An 8,611-nucleotide genomic window follows, 5' to 3' on the forward strand; every position below is an offset into this window, starting at 1 on the left:
CTGTTGTCACACTCCCTCTCACACTTTCTCTCCTTCTCTCTCTGTATCTCTTTCTTCTTCTTAACCTTTTGGCTGGATCTCTCTCTCTCTCTCCTGGCTGGCGGTGTTATTTTCTCACTGGATGCATCAGACGGGGGAAGGATTCGAAGGTATATATATGATAATTACTTTTTTTTCTTTTTCTCTCTTTCATTCTCTTATTTTTTCTCATTCTTACTCTCTTTCTCTTTTTCTTTCTTTCCCGGGAATGACTACTTCCCCACTCCCCCCTCACACACACTCTCTCTCTCTCTCTCTCTCTCTCTCTCTCTCTTGGCAGTATTATTGTCTCTCTGGATGCATCAGACGGGGGAGGGAATCGAAAGTATATATATGATAATTACTTTTTTTTCTTTTTCTCTCTTTCATTCTCTCCTTTTCTCTCTTTCTTACTCTCTTTCTCTTCTTCTCTCTCTCTTTCCAGGGAATGACTACTTCCCCTCTTTCCCTTCACCCCCCCCCTCTCTCTCTCTCTCTCTCTCTCTCTCTCCTTCTTTTTCATCATCATCACCTATCACAAGAAGAGAAGCAGCAGCAGTCAAAGGAAGGAAGGAAGGAAGGAAGGAACCATCCCCTATATTCACCAGAAGGCATAAGGCACCCTGGCAGGATCTCTTGGCTCTCTCCCTTGCATTCATTCATTGCCTTCTATTATTGTTAGGAAGACTTTCCTTATGGGAGGGAATAATACATATATCCCTTATGGGGGATATATGTATTATTTTTCGTCCTAAATGAGAATATTTGTTTAATAAAAGTGTTTGGAACATCGTATTCATTAAGGAGAACTTATAGGTGTCTTCCAGCTTCAATATCGAGAGACACAGGTGGGTGGGGATGTATGAGCTAAGTAATCACTAGAGCTTATTATACTTACCAGTCCTAATTTGCCTTACCGCTAGCGGTTGCAGTTTCATATTTTGGATAATACGAAAGAAGTTGAAGAAATATCTTCCATAAAAAGATCTGGTTGGGGAGGATCTAATGCCCTTAACTTATCTTTAATGATACTTTGAAATTTTCTAAGGTTTAACTTCATTCCTCTTAAATTGCATCTAGCAATAAGTTTAGAAAGATCTCTGGTAAAATATTCACCAATCACAGGTCAACATTCGGGAGATGGGATCAATGCAAAGAGAGTAGCATCATCCGCATCATTTAGAAGCTTCTTTTCAATGCCAAACTACATGTCAATCAACTCCTTATATTCTTCCGAGGGCCTTTTTCTCAAATCTACTAAATTTGACAAAATTTGGTTTCATTGTCATACCGCGACTCATGTTCATACAGTAACACAGATATCACTAATACATCGTTGCCACAGACTTCAAATTCATGTTTGAGTGTTCAAGGTAGATATATTGATTGTTAGCTTTACGCTATTGTCTACTACTGCTGCCAATAATAATAATAATAATAATAATAATGATGTTTATTGAACAAAAATATTTAGATAAAAAGATTTCCAATAAAGATTCGGTCCAAGTCCATATGAAGCAGAGCTCTTCGGGAACAATACAACTAAAATTATATTGTAATTAAGAAAAAAATGAAAATTTATATACAGAATATGTATATACTATATATACACACATAGGCCTACACACACGCATTTTATACACACATATATATATATATATATATATATATATATATATATATATATATATATATATATATATATATATATAAACGGAGAGCTTTAGTACAGATAATATGAGACTTCTTTTTTTTTTTTTTCAAAGATCGAACGCTATGGAATGCCTTAGGTAAGTGGGCTGAGTATTTCAATATTTAATATCCTTATAAAGGTCTCTTGCTTGAGGGTATACCCGATCACACTTTTCTATCCTATTTTTCTTCCTCTTGTTTTTTTTAAGTTTTTATAGTTGATATATGAAAGATTTATTTTAATGTTGTTGTTCTTAAAATAATCTATTTTGATTATTCATTACTTCTCTTGTAGTTTATTTATTTCCTTGTTTCCTTCCCCTACTGGGCTATTTTTCCCTATTGGAGCCTTTGGGCTTATAACATCCTGCTTTCCCAACTAGGGTTGTAATTATTAACACGAATGAAGGGAGGAGTTAAGTTGGAGTTTCTTGTGCCGTATGGATGAAGTGATTGTTCTTGAATTGTTTGTTCGTCTTAAATCTGGGTATATATATATATATATATATATATATATATATATATATATATATATATATATATATATATATATATATATATATATATCCTTTCTGAGTGGGGATGTCTTAAGGTTGTGATGTGCTTTGTATATTGCCATGATCAGGTAGACTGTACTAGTCAGGGTTACCTATACTAGGTTGGTTTCCTGTGAGTGATCATAATAAAATCTTCCACCATCACCAACCCAGTGGCAAGCATGGTGATCAAAACTGGCCAACCCCCAGACAGGAATAAGGACATGTCTGAAGCTTTTGTCCTGCAGTGGACTAGAAACGGTTGCATTTGTTAATTGTTGATCTATATATATATATATATATATATATATATATATATATATATATATATATATATATATATATATATATATATATATATATATATATATATATATATACATATATATATCTTTATATATATATATATATATATATATATATATATATATATATATATATATATATGAGTAATTCGAAGATTTTGTCCGGACTGAAATCGGTAGACATCATTACAGTAGACTTATGCAGACTATGCAGAATGCAAAACGTATGTGTCTTTCTTGCAAGCCAATGAATTGTCTCTAACAATGTTATTTGTCTCAGAAACTAACGGTACTCCAATCTATTTTCAGGTTTAAAGGCTTAAAGGTCATTCATGAGGCAAGGGACAGTGACATTCTCCCATCATATATACCATATGATCAGCTCCCAAGCTCCCTCTCCACCCAAGCTAGGACCAAGGAGGGCCAGGCAATGCCTGCTGATGCATCAGTAGATAGACATATAGGCTCCCCTAAATCCCTCCTTAGCTCACAAGGATGGTGAGGATGCAATCTCCAGGCAAGGACGCCACCACCAGACATCCTTCTCAGATCAAAGATGATCCACATTAAGATAGATAAGGTAAGAAATGTCAATTTATTAATATATATTAAGGTAACACTTACTTCTTTTAATTATTATTGTCCTTTTTATTAAAGCTTATGTTTGTATGTGGGAGTGCATGTGGATATGTGTAAGCAAATAGTCAGATTTCCTCTGTAGAATCTCCAAATTACTTTGAAATCTTCAAATATCTTCATTTCTCTTCTATTTCTAAATATCAATACAAAAAAGGTATTAGAAAACCAACGTCATTCTGTAATCACTTGGATAAGCAATACGAATCATACAATTTGTTTAATTTACTTAAGAAGTTTAAACTGGTTACAAATACCTTTCTGTTAAACATAACTCTTTGGTATAGTATGACCTATTTCAATGTTATTTCTGATCATATATATATATATATATATATATATATATATATATATATATATATATATATATATATGTGTGTGTGTGTGTGTGTGTGTGTGTGAGTGAGTGTGTGTGCGTGTGTATGCCGTTTTTTATGGCCAATTCCAGTTTTCTCTTGAAATTCGGCCATATTGTGCCAAATCCCTTGCTAACGAACAAAGAACATAGGAAATGCCATATATTGCAATAAATCTTTATTTTACTGCAATTTAGCAACATTGCAAGCAAAAATTATTTTTCAAAGAAAAGCGAAAGAAACCTGTTGTATTCCTCTCTCTCTCTCTCTCTCTCTCTCTCTCTCTCTCTCTCTCTCTCTCTCTCTCTCTCTCTCTCCACTCACACGGACTAGACAACGGATTGTTGTTTTGAATGTTTTTGGGAACTGGTAAGTGTACTATTAAGAATCATGTTTCTTTATAGGGAAGCAAACGGAACAATACAGAAATTGAAGTGTGTTTTATAAGCGACAGTGAATTTTCATTTTTTCCTACGTGTGGAATGAATATTTGGGGTCTATGTTTCAATAGTATTCTCTCTCTCTCTCTCTCTCTCTCTCTCTCTCTCTCTCTCTCTCTCTCTCTCTCTCTCTCTCTCTCTCTCTCTCTCTCTCTTTATTTGTTCCGAGAAATAGTATCAGCATATATATATATATATATATATATATATATATATATATATATATATATATATATATGTATGTATGTATATATATATATATATATATATATATATATATATATATATATGTATTTATATATAGTATATGTATATATATATATATATATATATATATATATATATATATATATATATATATATATATATATATATATAGTATATGTATATATTTATACATAATGTATGTACATATTATGTATATTTTATTTACATCAGAAATATGAAGACAGGCTGTTGCAAACGTACTGACATTACCCCTCTATTGAACTTGGAAGGCAACGAATCTGAGACAAATCATTGTCCTGATTGCTAGGGCAATGTCATTGTCCCTTGCCTCTGCCATTCATGAGCGACCTTTAAAACCTGTAAAGGGGAATTAAAACGTGATCAATTCATTACTCATGGAAGAATATGATTACGTATAAGTAAAGTCACCGAATGTTGTAGTAGCTGAAAACTATTTTTATCATCCAATAAATAGGTGTTCTCCCATCATGTATGTTTTAGTGTGTGAATTTGTGAACGTGGTTTTAAATACACACACTGATGGTAGGAATCGTTTAGTAATGTCTTCATAAGACTCGAGAAATTCGAGATTATTTCTCTAAATAAGTCTTTCATTTTGTGTTTGCATATAGTTGGCCTTTGCATAATTTTCAGAGCGAGAGAGAGAGAGAGAGAGAGAGAGAGAGAGAGAGAGAGAGAGGAGAGAGAGAGAGAGAGAGAGAGAGAGAGAGAGAGAGAGAGAAGGGGGGGGGAGGAATCCAAGGATGTTATAAGTTAACTTTTTTGAGTAATTATTCCTGTGTGTGTTCAGGTTAGGGCCACTGAAGGATTCGAATTTATGATACTTATTACCATAACTGGTTTTTCTAGAGATGAAGGTAAATTATGTCCTTATGAGACTCGTCCAATGGATTTTTTGTTTACTGAAACATATTTGGATCATAATCTTTTTCATTTTAGATCGCATTGGCTGATTCTCAAAACGTCTTTTGTTGATTTGAAGATGTGTATGCGTTAACTGATTGTGTCAAGCGTGAAATTGGAACTCCATATCATTTTCCTTTTACGAAACCGGAACTGGTGTTCAAGGCCTCTATCTACTCCATAAAGATTTTTTACCCTAAACCTTTCCATGGACATCAGATATATGCTTTCCAGATACTACTGTCCTTGTCCTTTGTAATGGGATGCATAAAGACCTCGTGCTTACAGGGCAATGGAAATATCTATGGTAGTGGTGGCCTATTGGTAGTCTCCCTGTCTGGCACTTGCCGGACTGGGGTTCGAGTCACGCTCAAACTAGATACTTTCTTTAGTGTCTGCAACCTCACCAGCCTTGTTAGCTAAGGAGGAGGCGTATGGGGGAGCCTGTAGATCTACCTGTTGAGAGATCACCTGCCATTGCCTGACCCTCTCTAGACCTAGATAGGGTACTGATCTTATAAGGATATATAGTCAGTCTCTAGGGAATTGTCCTGCTAGCTAGGGCAATACTAATGTCCCTTGGCTCTGCCTTTAATGAGTGGCCTTCAAACCTTTGGGCAATCACTTTCACTTGCCTCTGCCATTCATGAGTGGCCTTTAAACCTTTGGGCAATTACTTTCACTTGCCTCTGCCATTCATGAGTGGCCTTTAAACCTTTAAAATCTAGCCTTGAGTAGAATCGTGAATATTGCTCAAGAATGGTTGGCGAGGAATTTTCGCTTGCTTTTAGCCTTTATGTCGGTGTTTAGATATTGCTCTAATGCAGATTCTACTGCTACGGGCTGTTTGTTTGTGGTAGATTGCTCATACTGGTGTAGAAAGAGACTTTAGCTATGGTCATCAAGTCTTCTAGGAGAAGGACACTCCAAAACTAAACCATTGTTCTGTATTCTTGGGTAGTGCCTTGGCCTCTGTACCTTGTTCTTCCACTGTCTTGGACTAGAGTTCTCTTGTTTGAGGGTATACCCAGGCACACCATTCTCTCTTCATTGTTTATATGTGATAAACTACTTTTACAGCCTACATAGTTTATTTATTTCCTTATATCCTTTCCTCAATGGGCTATTTTCCTTGCTGGATTCCTCGGACTTTTAGCATCCTACTTTTCCAACTAGGATTGTAGCTTAGCAAGTAATAATAATAATAATAGCATAGCGATGGTTCTGTGCAATTGTGCAGGCCACAAGAGAGAGAGAGAGAGAGAGAGAGAGAGAGAGAGAGAGAGAGAGGAGAGAGAGAGAGAGAGAGAGAGATAACTTCGCAGGAGAACATAGTCTATGAACGGGTGGATGATGATGATGATGATGAAGAGGCGAATGCAAGCAATCAATTCACCCCCGTTCAGTTCCCCAATAGTTTCTTTCCTTATTACCTCCTCCAACGAATTTGGAAGGAGGATATGTTTTTGCCCTGTTTGTGTGTTTGTTTGTAAACAGGTTCCTGGTCACAATTTTAAATGTAGAGTAATGAAACTTGCAAGGATTAACTGTTATATAAAATTATAGAAATTATGAAATTTTGGAAGGTCAAAGTCACGGTCAAGCAAAATGTCCAATTCAGGTAATTAGCCATAAGTTTGGACATCGTTGTCACAGAGACTTCAAACTTGGTTCATATTTGAGTATGGAAATCCACGCCAATTGATGTATGTTAAGGTCAAAGTTTGAAGTCAAGGTTGAGCAAAAGATAGAGATAAATGAGCTGCCACAGCGGAGGTCTGCACTCTATTGAGTTGCCCCTTTAGTTCTTCATTCTTCTCTGAAGAACCTAGTTGTGATATGTTATTGGGGGAACTTGAAACTTTAATTGGTTTTGTTTAAGTAATTAGGTCTGATTACTTCAGAGTAAATTTGTGTATCTGTGTAGGGAAAATGGTGTTTGTTGAACTATTTCAGCTTTTTAGATTGATTTTACATCTGTTGATATGATGAATTTTGTGTTTTCAGTGTAACCTTTTGTCTGTCAGTTGGGTGAAGACTGTTATAACTATGTTTTCAATAAATCGACTTTTTTTCAATAGAAAAGTATTTATATTTTCTAATCTAAGGCTAATTACCTAATCTCCAAATCTCCAAATGCGATAATGATCAAGCAATTAATGAAATAATACGGGGTACAGCATTAAAATCAGTGAAGTTCTATTCTTGGTTAGTTCCTTTTTTTTTCTTTTTTTTTATTTTGTTGCTTTGGGAGTAATATAATCTCTCCTTGTAGTACAGCTTTTATAGATTATATAATGATCATTTATTTTAATGCTTTTACTGTTCTTAAAATGTGTTATTTTAATTGTTCACCAGTTCTCTTGTATCGTATTTATATAATTATTTCCTTTCCTCACTGAGCTTTTGTTTTCCCTGTTGGAGTCCTTGGGCTTATAGCATCCTGCTTTTCCAACCAGGGTTGTTGCTTAGAAAATTGCAATGTAATTGTAAGGAATTGAGTTCCAATTCAAGTGCAATCATCCTCATCTCCTCCTACGCCTATTGACGCTGAGGTCCTTTCTTAGATTTAGACAGTCGTCTCTATCTTGTGCTTCTAATTCAATCATTCTCCATTCATCAACAACTACTTCACGCTTCATAGTCCTCAGTCATGTAGGCCTGGGTCTTCCAACTCTTCTAGTGCCCTTAACCATTCAATATTCTAAGATCTGAAGGCATTTGTCACTTATAAAGATTATATATATATTGTTTTCCACCCTGGAAAACATATACTGTATACTGCCTTTGCTCTGTACAATGGATTCAGTTGCACCAACTTTCATAGATCATGAAACGATTTCCCTAGCTCTCTCTCTCTCTCTCTCTCTCTCTCTCTCTCTCTCTCTCTCTCTCTCTCTCTCTCTCTCTCTCCAATACCAGACGGAGAATGGATTGTAATTCATAATCTACAAGATCGATTAGAGATTTTTGCTTTCCTATTAATAGTTGAAGTTTTAGTCAATAAATTAAGTTATATATAAATTATGTATTATCAACTTGTTTTTTTTTTTCAAAAATTAGAGATAAAAACTAAAAACAGTCAAAGAAAGTCCGTCACTTAATGGTTTATGGGCTGAACTTACGTCACCATATCGTCTCTTAGCAGTGGATGGCACTGTGCCCTGCCATTGGCTAGCTAGCATAGGTCATTCTCGACCAATCGGAGTTTGTATTGAATCATTTGGGATGTTGATGAGCGGAAACATTGAGACGATCTGTCTTTTGCATCTTAGGTTGCACGGTCGCTATTTTCTCGAATATTGACATTTCTAGCAATAAATAAATCTTATAAGTGATAAGCTAATTCGTCTTATTTATAACTTAGAGAATGATTTCTATTATAAATATATTTCTAAAGAAATATTGCAGCATTCATGAGAAACATGATTGACGGGGAAGAACATCGTAATAAGGAAGGCGGAGTTGACTTCGAC

The sequence above is a fragment of the Palaemon carinicauda genome, chromosome 25, assembly GCF_036898095.1.
Source record: "Palaemon carinicauda isolate YSFRI2023 chromosome 25, ASM3689809v2, whole genome shotgun sequence".
In the NCBI taxonomy this organism is placed as follows: Eukaryota; Metazoa; Arthropoda; class Malacostraca; order Decapoda; family Palaemonidae; genus Palaemon; species Palaemon carinicauda.